This window comes from Echinops telfairi, unplaced genomic scaffold (assembly GCF_000313985.2).
Source record: "Echinops telfairi isolate 266 unplaced genomic scaffold, ASM31398v2 ScPeMD7_23;HRSCAF=83, whole genome shotgun sequence".
In the NCBI taxonomy this organism is placed as follows: domain Eukaryota; kingdom Metazoa; phylum Chordata; class Mammalia; order Afrosoricida; family Tenrecidae; genus Echinops; species Echinops telfairi.
Window position 1 is genome coordinate 54,471,061 of NW_022103920.1, and position 7,676 is coordinate 54,478,736.

Here is a 7,676-nt window from a genome sequence, read left to right on the forward strand (position 1 = left end):
AAAAAACCTACAGAACACAGTTCTATTCTGACACACATGAATCAGAGTCAACTAGTAGAAATTGTTCATCACCCCCCTCTGCCTGCAGAACCCACGCGAGGGCTTGTGAAATGAAGCTTCAGGAAGCATTCTTCTGGATTGGTCTAAACCAGGAGTCTCCTGAGGCTTGTTAGGGCCAATCTGGCTTTTGTGCCTTCCTCTTTTTCGGCCACCTTAAGTGATAAAAAATACTACATAGTCATTTATGTAGTACGTTTATAGGGGGAAAAGGAAAGAAAATCAGAGATCTACACACCTTCCTGATTTTGTGGATTCCAGCAAAATAAAAACATGGAAATGTCAAAACAGGATGTTTTTATGTCCTTTAAAAATGCAGTATATTTTAAATATTTATACTTAACAAATCAATACTTTTAAAAAGAAAAGTATGAAATGTTTTTTTTGAAACATATATTGATGCATTAAAAATACAAAACCCACTGCATTGACTCTATAGGACAGGTAGAACTGCCCCTGTGAGTTTCCAAGACTAAATTTTCATGGGAGTAGAAAGTCTTATCTTTCTCCCATGGAGCAGCTGGTGCTTTTGAACTGTTGACCTGGCAGTAGAAGCCCAAAGTCTGGTAACCACTATGCCAACAAGGCTCCTATGTAGATTCACAGGACATTGTAAAGGGAGTACGGATAGAGCCCTATGTATTTGTGGTAGTTATATAATCATTTGTCACTTTGAGGATTAAGAGTGAAGGGGGATGTAGGCTAGTCTGTCAATCGGGTCATAGCCAATGAGGCCTCTGTGTGGGCAGGGTCTTCTCCTGAGGATTCTAGGAACTCCTGTATTTTCTCCTTGGAGATGGGAGACACACGCTCTCTCTACTTCCTCCCTGAGAGTTGATCTACTGACAAGACTCATGGAGCTATGCCCTGGGAGCTGGAGAAGCCACATGGACCTACCCTGATGCAACCAGACCTCTAGAGCGGGAGAAGCCACATAAAGACCCCTGCTAGTGCTGAGATGTTTACAACACCACTGGATCCAGAAGACTTCCCGCCCACTGGCCTGTGATCTTTCAGCTTTCGGCATCATTGTATATGTGTTTCGTGAGTCTGAAGGGGACTTTATAGATTGGTATTAGACATAAGGGCTAATATCGGACTTATGGACTTTTTCTGGACTGGACTGAGATGTTTTCTCAGTATTCAATTGCTCTTGGATACAAACCTCTTTCTTATTCACATACAAGTCTCTATGAAATTGTTTCTCTAGTCTACCCAGACTAACCCAGTATTCTTTACCCAGTCTTCCCCAATGGTAACAGCTATGCAGCTACAGAACAATATCAACATTTGGAGTGGCTGGTGAGTTCATATCTTTAACCGTTCAGTTAGCAACCCACTGTTTCACCCACTGTACCACCTACGTTCCTTTCCTAGTCAGATGTATCTTGCAATCAGGATACAGAAATAGTCCATTACCACAAAGACCTCCTGATGACTCCCTGTACTTCCCTCATCCTAATCCCTAGCAACCATGAATCTGTCCACCTCCATGGCTCTGTCACTTGGGGAATGTTATCTAAATGGAGACATACACCATGTCCCCTGTTGAGATAGGGTTTTTTCACTCAGCATCAATGCCATGATATCTATCCATGTTGGTTTTGTATCAAAAGTCTGTCTTTATTATTGCCGAGTATCAGTCAATGGTTTGACTATCAGTTTGTTTAATTAGTCATCTATTTAGGACCTTTTGGTGCTTCCAGTTTTGAACTATTACACCCCACCCCCACCCCTGACAGGGAGATGAGCAACAGAAATGTGGGTGTAGGGAGACAGCAGATGGTGTAAAATATGAAAATAAAAATAGTTTATAAATGATCAAGGGTTCACAAGGGTGTGAGGGTGCAGGAGAGAGGGGGGAAAAGAGGAGCTTATACCAAAGGCTCAAGTAGAAAGAAAATGTTTTGGACATGATGATGGCAACATAGGTACAAATGTGCTTGATACAACTGATGTATGGATTGTTATAAGGGCTGTAAGAGCCCCTATAAATTATTTATTAAAATACAAAAATGAAAATAAAATAAAGACTACACATTAGTTATAAAACCACTTGTTAAATAGCATGATTTCATAATTTTACAAACATGACTAAAAAGTTTACTCTACCAAAGTTTTCTAGGTAAGTATAAAAATACCTGTCAATCAAGTCTGAATGGCCCCATAGTGGAGCGAACCAAGAAGGGAACATAACAGATCAGCAAGGGAACAAAGCCAAGCCACAAAGCCCCTGAGGAGTCTCCAAAGTGGACTTCAGGCTAGGAGGGGCAGGACCAGTGGGAGATAGTCACAAAGGTCAATGACAGACCTGGAATTATCTATGCTTTTTCTTTTTTGCTAGCTATTTTGTGTGTGTGTGTGTATAAAATTTCATTTTCTCTTTTTCTTTAATCTTTTGTTTTATTTTTTTATTGTCTATATTATTGTTGGTTTGCCTACCCTATAAGATAGGCATGGAGAAAGCAACTGGGCTAAAGGTTCTGGAAGAGGTGGAGGAAGTGGGGGAAGGTGGCGATGAGCAAAGAATTCTGTAGACAGGGGAACAACTAGGGAGTTAAAAGGAACAACGAGGAGGACGTAGAGATCTCGGGAGCATTGGAGCAACAGCAATCTAGCTGAGAGGAATTACTAAGAGGCAGAAGAAGGGTGAGTATGATGGTGGGACAGAAGGAACGTAAACGGAGACAGAGGAAATATCTAGGAAGCAAAGCTATGGATACAGGTATAAACATAGGTGTGCACTTATGTAAATATATTAATTCATAAAAATAGAGGTATTGGCATATGTACATATATTTATATGGTGATATATTGAGGAAGTGGATGGATTTGAAGCCTCTGCTCAAGCCCTACCTCAATGCAAGAACACTTTGTTCTAACAACCTGGCAGTCTGTGATGCTCACCCTCCTGGCACAACCACTCAAAATGAAGACAAGCAAATGTGGTGAAGAAAACTGATGGTGCCCAGCTATCAAAAGATATAGCATCTGGGGTCTTTAAGGCTTGAAGTTTAACAAGTGGGCATCTAGCAGAGATACAACAAGCCCACATGGAAGAAGCACACCAGCGTGCAATCGATCATGCAGTGTGGATAGAATCAGGTTAACAGGCACAGGAAAACCCAAAACAACAGCAACAAAAACATATTGTTGAGAATGAGGGGGGTCAGAGCAGAGACCCCAAACCCATCTGTAGACAATGGGATATCTCCTCACAGAAAGGTCACAAGAAAGGGATGAGTCAACCAGGGCGCAGTATAGCACTGATGAAACACACTATATTCCTCTCGTTCCTTGAGGCGTCCTCACCCCCCGCTATCATGATCCCAGTCCTCACTTTCAGTTCTAGCTAGACTGGAGCATGTACCCTGGTACAGATAAGAGCTTGTGACACAAGAAATATCCAGGTCAGATAAACCCCTCAGCAACAATTAGAAGTTTCGATACCAGGAGGGTAGAGGGAGGAGGAAGATGGGAGGAGGAGGGGAGGAAGGAGGAATTGATCGCAATGATTGATGCATAATACCCCCCACCTTAGGGGGATAACAGAAACGTGGGTGAAGGGTGACAGCGGACAGTGTAAGATATTAAATCAATAATAATTTATAATTTATTAAGGGTTCATGAGGTTAGGAGGGGGAAGAGAGGGGAAAAAGATGCTGAAAGCAAGGGCTCAAATTGGAAGTAAATGTCTAGAAAATGATGATGGCAACATATGTACAAATGTGCTTGATAAAATTTATGTATGAAATATTATAAGAGCTGTAAGAGCCCCCAATAAAATGATTTAATTTAAAAAAAAGATTTAGCATCTGACACCAGGGTGAATTATATGTCATAGTTCTCAGAGAACCCTTGAACAATTTTCTTCCATGAGCCACAGTTATAGTTTGATGAAATTTACACAGAAAATTGTGGTAATCTTTAGTTGCAAGTTTCACACAGTGCAAGACAAGAGAGCCAGACCCGAGGTTATAAATGAGATCCTTTTCTATCTGTGCTTTTCAAAAGATGGGAACCACCTGAGTACCCATGGATGGATGAATGGATAAAGTACTGCAGATACGCATACATTAACTCACTGCCATGGAGTTGATCCTGACAGAGGGTACACACCTATTGGGTGAACGGACAGGCCAAGAGGGAGAGATCAGCAAAAAGCAATCAGACAAGGACAGTACCGGGAGGAGTGCAAACCTTAAATGCAACAAAGGTAAACACTGTCATGCTTACGAGTCTGCGATACTAAACAGTAACCGGTAAGGAGATAGAGAGATAGATAGATACCCAAGCTGAACAATTGTGGGAAGGTAAGGGCACTACCCCTGACTGTGTATAGACTTGAAGGAAGGTTATTTTTACATATGTATTTATATGAGGGGACTTAAAAATATTTGTGGAAAAGTTGCATTATCTTTTAATTCTATTTTTTCCACGAACTTTTAAAAACTCCTTTGTATGTGCTGCTAATATGTCCATGTATATAGTACAGAATGCAGAGGGTAAAGTTATACAAGCTTCTTAGCCAGGACAACACAACTTGAGGGAATGAATTGTTGGGCCGCGGCTCAGGACCAGAGTGTCAGTGCACACTAGGTCAATTGGCACAAGGACAATGTCCTAGATTCTACTTTGGTGACTAGTGATGGTGTTTTAAAAGCTTGTGAGACACGCATCTAAGGGCCAACCATTGGTTTCCAGATTCGAAGCCGAGAATGAAGAAAGTAAACAGCATGGAAACAGTGAGTCTGAAGCACTACTGGACCCCAGGAACCCCTGCCTCCACCACCCTGAGTCCAGGAGAAACAAACAGTTCCTGGCTACAGTCAGCAAGGTCCTAGATTGAGTTGAGTCAGAAAAAAAATAGGGAACAAAACTCAAAATATTAAGAAAGTCCAGGCTTACTGGCCTGTTAGAGACTGATGAAAGCCCTTAGACTATGGCTCTTAGTCACTCTTTAGCCTATAATCTCTGGAAACTCACCACATCAAGTGAGTGCTGACTCATGGTGATCCTCTAGGGCAGGGTGGAACCACCCTGCTGGTTCCCCAGACAAGACTGTCCTCTCCACAGGAGTAGATAAAGCCTCAACCAACAATACAAGCTCAGAGGGCAGGGTCTGCCCAGGGACAAAGCCCAGAGGGTTGGAAGTGCTAGGAAGAAGGAAATAGCAAATACAGGGAAGAAGTGGAAACAAATCCGTTGCCTTGCGGAGACTGCAAACAATGTTATGAAATAAAGTGTGTTTGAATTGTGGAATGGTAAACCAAGGTGCATGGTAAACGCTCACTCAAACCACAGTAAGTTTTTTAAAACAACGTAAACTGCAGGCTTTTAAAAGTCTCTTTGTCAGTCAGACAAGGAATCGTGGTGGTGTGCTGTGGGAGCCGTGGCATTCAAAGACACCAGCACTCCTTGAGGAAAGATGAGGCGCTCTGCTTCGGTGCAGACTTGCAGCCTGGGAAGTCTGTGTGGGGTCAGTATAAGGTCTGATCAATTTGATGGCCTTGGGTTTCCATTTTGGTTTTAGGGCAAGGTTCAAAGCTTTTCAATTATTTAGTGAAGGTGATTGAGCTAAAGAATCTATTGTGAGTAGAGGATGGTTCAATCACTCTCCAAGTGAGGACAAATTTGCATAACATTAAAGGGCAAGTAAATATCTGTGAGTCTGATGTTAGTAACTCAGGAATTGCATCTAGTTTATCATTTGGATCCAACGGTTATTAAACACGCCCCCCCTCCTTTTCCATTTGCAATTTCAGCTTTGAATTCTGAAACCGTTGCTCTTGCAGGCATCTGAATGCTTTGGGCCCTGGCCATGCTGGAAACGCATACATACTCAGTGGTATTGTAGCCCACACATCCAGTGATGGGCAGGAGCTTTCCAGGGAGTTAAACTGCAAATAACTTTTGAAACTCTTGAAGATGTGGCAGGATCGTTCATTTTAATATGATGCTTGTAGACGGGGATTTTAAGAAATCCTGCCTTCTGTTTTGTTATTCCTTCTGAAAGCCCTGGAAGACTTAGCAACATATTTGTCATGAGCTGAAGACTGTCATTCAGATGTTTCCTTTCATCACAAGAAGCAGGGTCAGAAGGGAGTTCTGTAACAGGGACAGCATCTGCGATTCAGAGTTTGTTTTTATATATCCCAGATATATCTGGAAAGATACATATATAAATTATTTAAAACAACATATGAACCCATCCCATTTATCCACTGGACAATTTTATTTATTATGACCAAGGCTCTGTAGGGGAAACAAACAATTGATGTTTTAGGAGCATATTCTTTTACGATAGGAATGCTTCCCTGTGAAGTCAAGGAGGCCAGATGCCACTGCCACCATTCTGATGAGCACTGGAGCTCATCAGAAGCCCTTGGGTGGAAAAGACCGCGGACTACAGTTGGTAATCCATGAGCCATAATCAATGAATTCTCCTATCGGTGACTTTTCTTTTTGTAGGATGGCTAAATATTTAGACTCTATGAGTTATTTTAACATTTAAACAAACTCTTATTTTATCCTTGTAGCTAGAAGAGATTTGGGGGGGATCCCTGGTGGCATAGTGGATTAGGCACTGGGCTGCTAACCGCAAGGTCAGCTGTTCAAAATCACCAGCCACTTGGCATGAGTAGAAAGCCTAGTCTTTCTCCGGAAGAATCTCTGGTGGTTTCGAACTGCTGACCTTGTGGTTAGTAGCCCAATGCGTAGCCACGACGCCATCGTGGCTCTTAGTGAAGCCACTGGGTGGGTTTGAACCACTGACATTTCAGTTAGCAGCACTAAATCCACTATGCCACCAGGGATCCATTTGACTTAGAGCAAGGGTTTGCAAACTGCAGCTCTCAGCCTCATGCAGCAATTCCGGTATGAAGCAAAATGGTGATTTCATTTTTTTGGAAAATATATATTTATGGCTCTTGAGTAACTTTTGAATTGTTGGGAGTGTTGAGGGTTCCAATCAACGGCCGCTATAATGTCTTGAACTGTAGAAGAGTCTTTATTCGCTTAACCGGAATGCAAGAATCTAAAAGCAGTTCTTTACATTGCAGTCCAGAATGGAAATAAAAGCCAGTTTATATAGGTAAAAACCCATTGATCAGGGATTTTCCTATAGAGCAAGCAGGTATGACAAAAGATAGTCTTGGAAATCCATGGGGCAGTTTCATCCTGTCCCATAGGGTTGATTTAGGATCTTATAGGTCCTCAGAAGAAAGATGAGGCTTTCTAAGCTTATAAAGAGCTAGTCTCAGAAACCCATGGGGACCGTTCTCCCCTGTCCCACAGAGTCACTGTGAGTTGGAAACCACTTGATGGCGGTGAGTTCGGTTTTGTGGAGTATTAGCTCCATTGGAAAGAACAACCAAACAGCAAGTTTGCTGACACCAGTAGGACTGAGTAGAACGGCTTCTGGGGATTTCCAAGAATGTCAATCCAACAAGGGTTGGGATCAACTCAGTGGCAGTTGAACTGTTTGTGAGAACAATGCCTCACTTGTGATATTTGTGCACATTTTCCATGAAAAGAATACACATTCATATATGCCTTTAGCCAAGACTTATTTGTTCCGGACTGTATGCTGAGGATTAAAAGATAAAGAATACAGATAT